The sequence below is a fragment of the Neltuma alba genome, unplaced genomic scaffold (genome assembly GCF_004799145.2).
Source record: "Neltuma alba isolate B1F8T4 unplaced genomic scaffold, ASM479914v2 tig00010787_pilon, whole genome shotgun sequence".
Lineage (NCBI taxonomy): Eukaryota > Viridiplantae > Streptophyta > Magnoliopsida > Fabales > Fabaceae > Neltuma > Neltuma alba.
Genome location: NW_021635604.1, coordinates 235854 through 245420, shown reverse-complemented (window position 1 = coordinate 245420; position 9567 = coordinate 235854). Strand labels below are relative to the sequence as shown.

At 33.1% G+C, this 9567-nt stretch overlaps 1 pseudogene; it reads right to left on the bottom strand.

Annotated features, from left to right (window-relative positions):
* Positions 1 to 5519: 5519 nt before the first annotated feature.
* Positions 5520 to 9567, bottom strand: LOC114759080 (subtilisin-like protease Glyma18g48580; annotated as a pseudogene).

Genomic DNA, 9567 nt, shown 5'->3' with positions numbered 1-9567 from the left:
ATAATCTTATAGTCATTCTTCTCCGATCTCCATATAAGAGACCCTTAATTAATTTAGGTGGATTAAAAAAGCTAAATAAGTAAATAAATTACAACAAATGTTGCATGATCTTCTTAAAATACTATCATATAACATTAGAGTGTATATATATATATATATCAGTTTATAAGTAAGATGAATTAGTTTAGAAGAAAATAGTAAATATAAGAGATAAAATGGATTAATATCTTGTACATTTAAAATCAAAACCAATTCTTAACTAATGTGTATATTAAGGATCAGGGGAGCATATCACAGATATAGCTCTGGCTCTGCTTATAATTTTTTTGCTGAATATATTAAGTGTTGTAATTTTAAGCGATTGAAATAAACAAGTAACTTTAGATATTTGGCATAAAAGAAGAAAAGAAAAGGAAGGGAATTGATTATCAGAAAAGAAAGTTAAAGGGAACTATGATAGAACTTGACTTGTGAGTTACTAACTCACTGTTTATATGTTTCCCAATGAGAATAACTTTTGAGGCGAAAAAAGGAAAAGAGAAGAACAACTTTTATTCTATTATTATATTAGCAGGTGAAGCTGGCCATTTGATGAGCATATTTCACAATGATATCCGGTGGAGCTTTTATGCGTAACAAATCTATCTCCATTGCATGTCCTAGAAAATTCCGAAGTTTGGTTTGTTGGGAGGATTTTTCATGGAAATGGAACAGGAAACGGAAAAGAAAAGGCGACATGAAAATACGGGGGAAAGAAAAAGTATGTGAAAGGGAACAAGAAAGAGAATAGGATTGAGTTATATATATTTATATATGCATGTTTGATATATGACAGCAAAAATTAATGAAATCAAACCTCGATATATATGACTTTTATTTGGGACATATGAATTAAGCATGAAAAAGGAAGCAAGAAACATTGAACAGACTGGCAATTATATTCCCTCTCCCTTTCCATTTCAAAAGAACAAATTCCTTCCAGCCAAACAGGCCTCAATGAATTTTTTTTTTGGAGAATTATATTTTTACTAGAAATTATATTTCTCTTCGTTTTGTTTAATGTCAGAAGCTTTCACGATCACGACAAAATCACATTTTTCATTTTAACAGTGATGGAAGGAATCACCATTATATGGTCATCCCCCCTCAAAAAAAACAAAAGAAAAAAGAAAAAAGAAAAAGAAAAATAGTAATCACTTTTTCTTAATTCCTTGAAAAATAAAGTATGCGTGGTGCAAAACTTTAGTTAAGAGAAAGAATGACCTAATCAAAATGACCCTTCTTTAATTTGTTGACTATAAAGGAGCTAGAATATAATGATAAGAGCACATTGTGTAAAGACAAGAATAGTATCGTAATGAAAATAATAACTTAATGAAGTCCACTATTAATCCAATCTTTGAATTAATTAAGATGGGATGTTAGTGCTTTTTCTCATGGAAAAGTAATATTCCCAAATTTCATAAATGATTATTCATGAATTTATACAAGTCCGTGCATAAATTCATGAGACTACCTATTCGCGATTGACTTCATTGTCACTATCAAGTGTTAATGATTACTTTGATTTTCTTTGATGTATCAATGTCAATAATAAAATTTATAACAAATTATATTATTTATACATTTTAAATAATGCAACTCATTTATACTACCTTCGGTTCTTAATATAAAAGCTAATTTGATATTTAATGTGGTCATAAATATAATACTCCAATCTACTTTATCTCTCATATTTGTTTATTTTTTCTCAAGTTGGTCTTTGTAGTAGTTGCAAATATTAAAATTTCATCATTTGGTAATTCTAGCTAATACATATAATTAACAAGGATATTTTAAGAAAGACAACACATATTTATTACAAATAACTAATCTAACTAATTTTTTCAATTTACTCAAATTAGTTAATTAGCTCTTATATTAACAGGAGGTAGTAAATAAAAAAAATATTGGCCCTATGGTGAATGCTCTTGTAAGTTCTAAAAAATTTTTTTCCTTACCACTCAGTCTAATCAATACATATTATACATTATTTAATTTCCTTAGTTTCTTTTGAATATTTTAAAAAGTGAGACGACACAAGTGTGGTTAATGAGCTGGAAAGGACAACTATTCTTTGATTTTTCGTCCCCAAATGTCAATATCTGTAAGCACTTCTTCTAAAATCGATTAATACCATAAAGATGTCTATACAAAAAAAAACACATTATTCCCAGAATATCATGAAGTTATAAAATGTCTAAAGGATGAAGAAATAACTTCACTTTATGGGGAGTGAAAATCATGTTTTTTTTAATAGATTATATGGTCCCGTTTTCTCATTTAAAGCAATCCAGTTTGAAAAATGAAGATGTGAATGTCTAAAGGATGAAGAAATAACTGTGTGATAAAGGACAAGGTTGAATAAAATGTAGCCGATTCTTGGAGCACATATTACCCCACCTTATCTCCAAAGAAGATTCTTTTCTGATCATCATTTTTCAGGAATTAATCATCTCAATATATATATGTGCGTGCGCTCTCTCTCTCTCTCTCTTAAAATTTATAAATTTGTCATCTTTTTGGTATGAGGAAAATGAAGGGAAGGAAAAATTTTAATAGAGAAACTGGCAAAAAAAGACTGCCAAAATAGAACAATTACAAATAAGAACCCATGACAACATTAGTATGAGTTTTGACAACAATAATATAGGTTTTGACAATAATTTTTATAAATTAGTCCCTATGTGCAATTTTTCTATTTTGATGGTCTCTTTTAGCCATTTTCCCATTTTAATAAGCTCAATTTAAAAAATTAGAGAAGTGGGGTTAAAAAATTTTGATAAGGAGATGTCAGAAAAAAGAGTAAAAAAAAAAATCAATTCAAAGTTTTTAACCCACACGTCTTAATTATGTTTTTTTTTTAAAAAAATCAAGCTCATTAAAATTTTCCTTCCCCTCCAATTTCCTCATACCAAACATCGTGTTAGGGGATTGTATATCATACCTATTATTTCCGCTTAATACACTTCTTCATTTCTCTGCAACATAGCTTTGGTACAAACTGAACAAAGCGAGAAGGTAAACGCGTAAACAACAAACTTGACTAGTATTAGAATAACAAAACAAAAAATTTGCAAGAAAGGAAACTTGAACATCTCCAATGATGATATATGGTTATAAATCTTCAAGTGATTAGAACAAACTAGGTAGATATAATTCTTAGATATTGATTAAAAGAATGTGAAGAGATGGGTTGTTATGGTTCTCGAATTGTGGGTCTCCCCACTAAGCATATAATTATATATCCATTATTAAGCAACTTGACATACAATTCAACAATGGGGGACTTTTACTGCAACACAACACTCCACTTTTGGAAGAGTCATCACTGCTTCATTAAAAGAAAGGAATGAAGGAAGGAAACAAGCTAGTCATAATTTTTTTTATCCATATGATTATTAAAGAATTAATGCATAATGCATTATCTTAGATAAAGAAAGAAGAGACTCAATCAATTCAGGACAACATCTTAGGATTATAATTAAATGGAGAATCGTAAGAGGGCATCGAATAAAGACGACAAGAATAACATAGTAACAAATATAATAATATAACTGAGTCCATGCATTATTAATCATCTTTTAAATAGGACGTTCGTGTGTTCACACGTGGAAAGTTTCTTTATCTTTCTTTGTCTTGTTACTATAGCAATCAAATGCCAAGGAGAGGACAAAACTGATATCTTACACTCCCCATCCTTATTATAAGCTTCAAATAATTAATTTACGGATAGCAAATAATTAGTTAAATTAGTTAAAGTACTAAATAGGTTAGAAATATATATATATATATTTTCAAATATGCTATTATAATAAATGAGATAAAGGATGAAAAAAGAATGTATGGAGAAATATAGTAAGAGAATATAATAAAGGAGAGAATATATAATTAAGAACAAATTTGAAAAAAATACATTAAATATTTAGACAAACCACAAATTGAAGCTTATCCCCAAATTTAAATTTTATAAATAGAACTGGAAGGAGTAATTATTATGTGCACATATGATCATAACAGCAAATGACAAGTTGTTCTGGTGGCAATGTCACTTGTTATTGGAGAAATTGCATAAATCCTAATAAATGAGATAAAGGATGAAAAAAAGTGTATGGGAAAATATAGTAAGAGAATATAATAAACGAGAGAATTAATAATTAAAAACAAATTTGAAAAAAAATACATTAAATATTTAGACAAACCACAAATTGAAGCTTATCCCTAAATGTAAGTTTTATAAATAGAACTGGAAGGAGTAATTATCAGGTGCACATATGATCATAATAACAAATGACAAGTTCTTCCCGTGGGAATGTCACTTGTTATTGGAGAAATTGCATAAATCCTAATATCGCGGCCTAGCACGATATACATACACACACACATATATATATATATATATATTAATTATGACTCTTTATAAACTTCATCTTTGTATATTGATTTTATGAATTTTACTTTCATTATTTTTTTATTTTATACTCTTTTGAAAGGTAGAATATGCCTACCTACGAAACTTCCAATCTTTTCGAAAAGCAATCTCTTTCTGAAAGCAACCGAGGATTTTTGCGCCCATGGATCATCATGTATGAGGATACCACAGCATTATTCTTGGAATGCTTTTTTTTTTTAATAAAAAAGAAATCATTTTGTAGAAATTTCTTATATGCTACGACTGTGACCATCATGTTTGGCTTCTCCCTAGAAAAGTAAAAGGGAAAAAAAAAGGGAATCCATTAACAAAGTTTGTTTGGCACATATATTGCAATATAATCAAGCATGGGATGTGGAATATAGTGTGCTTTTCCTCATGATTTTGATAAATCTCCTTTCTAGTACATGCTTTTATTTCGTTTCATACCATGCAAGACATAATAATGCTTGAGAAATGAGAGCTTTGCCTTTACGACATGTGAATATATGTTGCACATAGGCATTATATTCTACATTAACGACTAAATTTTAGAATATTATCATCGGTATATCAATATATATGATGAAACTTATTATGTTATAAATCATGAATTGCGTGACTTCTACACACACACACACTTCAGATAATTATAATTATTTCTCAATTATATGTCTTATTCATTTGCAACTCAAGTTTTACTCCCCAAGGTCTCCACTTCTGCAACTCAGTTTTAGATGTTGAATGAAGGTTTGATGTCAAGCGTTTGGTAAGATTTCATACAGAAATATTATAATTATTGTCCGCTCATCCATTTTCTCGGAAAAAGAAACAAATTTTTCAAGAGCGATCTCGAGGAGCTACCAAAAATATATAAAATATAAAATATAAAATATAAAATCAGAAGTTGAGAAAGTTTCGAGTGTAACTCTCGAGCAGACTGGTGGCTTTATTATTGTAATAAGACATAGATGAGTACATCCACACACATCTGAGCACACACTAATTAAAATTACTGCCTCTCACAAACTATTACACAAACAAGGTGGATTATTGGTAACACTGAAATCTACATAGCCATTTTCTCATGCTGAGGGATTACTATAGGACTCCTCAATCTGCGCTTGCCATCAGTCCATGTCAACTCTCCAAATGAAGGCTCTGAAGTTTTGGCCGAACGTGTTGCCTGCAAAATAACCATATGCCTATTCTTCTGGTTTGTCCTCTGGAAGGTCAAAGTTGATGGAAGAACAACAACCTTAAATCCTCTTGGGGCTTTAATATTTACAGTGTATGTGCTTGGAGGCCCAACATTTGTTACTGTACGAGTAACATTGACAAGTTTCACATCCAGAAAAGGCAATGTGATGGTAGGGTAGTTGGAATCTTTTAGTCTGTAAGACCTTGGACATTTGTATGGCCTATTATAATTAATGGCTTCAACTATTCTTTGCTCGTAAAAAGAGAAGCATAACAAGTTGTGGTAATCAGAAGTTTTGAGATCATAAACAAGTCCAGGGTCGATTGCAAGGTTGGGTTTGACATATCCTGTGACATAATGAAATGGAGTTGCTATGCTACTATCTTGTTCGTCCTTAATCAATCTATTGGTGTTGTCCAGAGTGCTTGCTATAACAACATATAGTTTTTGATACTTGTTAGAGAAAGAGAGAAATCAAATTGTGAACACGACAACAGATTATTAATGTATATCATTTACCTGTGGTCATGATTGCTGACTTGATCATTGCAGGACTCCAATTAGGATGGCGATTTTTAACAAGACCAGCAATACCAGAAACATGAGGACATGCCATGGAAGTTCCGGTCTGAACAGTATAGTTAAAGCGACGTTGATCTGAATCCAGGTTGTTGGGACTTGCAGCAAATGAATAAGCAGCAATTATATCCTGACCTGGTGCAACTACATCGGGCTGAGAAAATTAAAAAGAAAAAGAAGTTAAGAATTACAATATATACTTGATGACTGGGGGAGTTGATTAGATGGTGTGAGAATGGACAACCTTGAGGATTGAGGGAAGAATTAAGTTGGGTCCCCTTGATGAGAATGCAGAAATCATTGGAGCTGGCCTTTTTGGTATAAATGTTTTTGCATTATTCATGAATGCAAGTGGGTTCCTGCAATATATGCATATATAGAAATGTAGCACTTTCACCGAAAATATTTTGAGAGCAATCCCAAAAGGATTGGCGGGTGAGAAAGGTGTATAATAAGTACTTACCTGTTTTTGTCGAAATACGAGTCGCTTGTTCCTCCATTCATTGTCTGACCTGCATCTTGAGGAAGATTGGAGGTGTCAACAGGCTGAACATCAGTTGTACGTGTGTTCAATTCCTCATCATTTTGTAAAATCATTTGCAATGCGCGTACACGCTTTGCTTCTTGGCCCTTGTCCACAGGCAATAGAATCCTTCCTCTTCGGCATATTAATATGCGACCCCTAACTTTGTTAGGATCGAGTGTTCCAGTTTTGCAAAGCTAACTGCAATAATATTCATACTTTAATTAGGATCAAGCTAATGGGGAAGGAAACATTTGACAGTTTAACCCGCAGAGAGCATCGTGAATTGTGGAATTCACTTACGCATCTTGAAAGGTTGCATTAGGAAGCCTGGCATTGCCAGCAATGACCGCAGGAATTAATCTCTGGGATGTCGAGTTTATGGCAAGACTTGTGCCCTGATTACACCCATGTACAGATCATTTTACAGATGGAAAACTAACAAAATCAATATATAATTATTACTGGGTGAAATCCAATCCAAGTCCCAATACATTTAGGGGTGTTTGAGAATCCTCAAAATTGCTTAAAAAATATTCCTTCGGTCCTTAATATAAGACCTATTTAACTAATTTGATTAGATTAAGAAAATTAGGTAAATTAGTTAATTATAAGAAATATGACATATTTTTCCTAAAACACCATAATCATCTTATTTAATATCCCAACTCCCTCTTCTACTTGATTATGGTTGATAGAGTATCCACAGAGGTAATTTAGAAAACATTGATAAATATAAGAAATAGGTCTTTTATTTATGACCAAAATCAACTTAACAATTAGGTTCTATATTAAAAATCGGATGAGTACTTTCACGTAAATTGAGACAAAATTCCTCTTATAAACTTATTTTGATATTTGTAAAATCACTTCTTAAAACTATTCCAAACACCCTCTTAATGAGTTTTGGTTGTGGTTCATATGCTTTTTTGTGGTTGTTTCTCGTCCCCATACTGCATACCATCCAAAATGTTGGTCCCTGTAATTTCACGATAACTTGAATCCGAGCTTAACAGTATTAACTTCGTTGATGCCGCATTAACACCATTAAGTAGGCTAACATAGACTGACGTGGCTCAGGTATAGGAACCAGAACCAAAACTTGTTAGAAGTATTAGATCAGAACCAAAACTGGTTAAAAGTATTAGACTTATAATGGGCTTAAAAGAGAAGTGATACGAACCTGAATGATTTGGCAATTACCAAGGGTAATATTATTTCTGAATTCCCAGTCTATGGAGCCAGCAGCAACAGTGAAGATCCAAGGCGCTACATTGCCCACAGTATGAGGTCGTGGTCCGTTATTTCCAGCAGAGGCAACGACTAGGTTCCCCTGGAAACCGCATGGAAGGATCCTATGGAGACCCCCTTGGTCAACATGTCATTAACGTCAGGCACGACACTCCGACCAATTGAAACGGAGATAATATCAACGCCATCGTCGATGGCTCGATCAAAAGCACGAAGCATGTCTTCATCAGTGCACTCTTTAGCACTATGAGTACTCCAGCAAACCTTGTAGACTGCAAGACGAGCTCTGGGAGATCCTCCCTTGGCTGTTCCATTGCCGTTGTTCAGAACGCTAACATTTCGCACGAAGGTGCCCCCTGCTGTCGACAAAGTGTGGGTCCCATGCCCCACCACGTCACGAGCGGTGACTTCACTTCTAGGGCCAAGGCTCCCATGTTTTATCTCAAAGCTTTGATAGAACGTTTTTGCTCCAATCAGCTTCCTATTTCATGCACATACAAATCTCAACCTTCCAGTTTTGTTCAGCTTTGACATTACATATTATAATGTCATATTTTAATTATGGTTAAATGTCATTTTTGCCTCAAAATTATTCGCGAAAGTTTTTTGATTTCAATGATGCCCCAAAAATGTAATTAAACAAAGAAGCAATGTTGTACTTTCCGTTAAAGAACTTCCGAAGCACGTTGAGTTAAAAAGAAAACTTACGCGTACCCATAGCTTATCCGCAATACTTCCAGGTAAAAATATCCCTAAACTCTTTTAATTATAAAAATTCAAGTTTTGATGGAACCTGTTGCAAAGAGTTCTGTTGGGGCCAGACAGACTGTAAAGCTCGCATTTTGATCCTCCACGCCACTTCTTAGGAATGGGACCGTAGCCATCATCCCGGAAACTTTTGGATTCTGGCCAAACACCTATATATATCCACTAAAACAATTCATTGTATGAGGATGAAAAAAAATAATTAATCTTGTTGCAAATGTTTACAGATTTATACAAACTTTAATAGCTCTAGTTACCGGTGTCAAGACTGCCAATAATCACATTTTGACCAAATCTTCCTTTCACCCAAGCTGAGTCAGCTCTGACTCTTCCATTTCTTTCTTGTCCCAGAAACCCCCATGACCTGGTTGTATGCAACTCATGCGATTTGCCCAAGAACACCGACACTACTCTTGGATTTTCTGCGTCCATTTCCCAACCATTTTGCATCAGTCATCGCTATCAATATTTAACATATAATATAAAATATAGAATTTACTTAAATTCATGATAGACAAATAAGGGTGCGAGTCTCTCACTTCTGATCTCTGCTGCCTCATCATCTTCAAGTAATGCGGCAAAGGCATTGATGTGTCGGTTATATGAGTAATAGATGGCTTCTTTGGCCCTTTCACGGCTGTCAAATCAAACGTGTAACTACTCACATAAATACTGTAAACATAGGATTCTTTGAAGAAAGAGGAAGGTTAATTATACCATTCAAAAGAATTGAATTAGAGGTTACTTTGGAAAAAAGAGAGAGTAAGGATCCAAAAAGGTAGCCACGTAACAACCCAT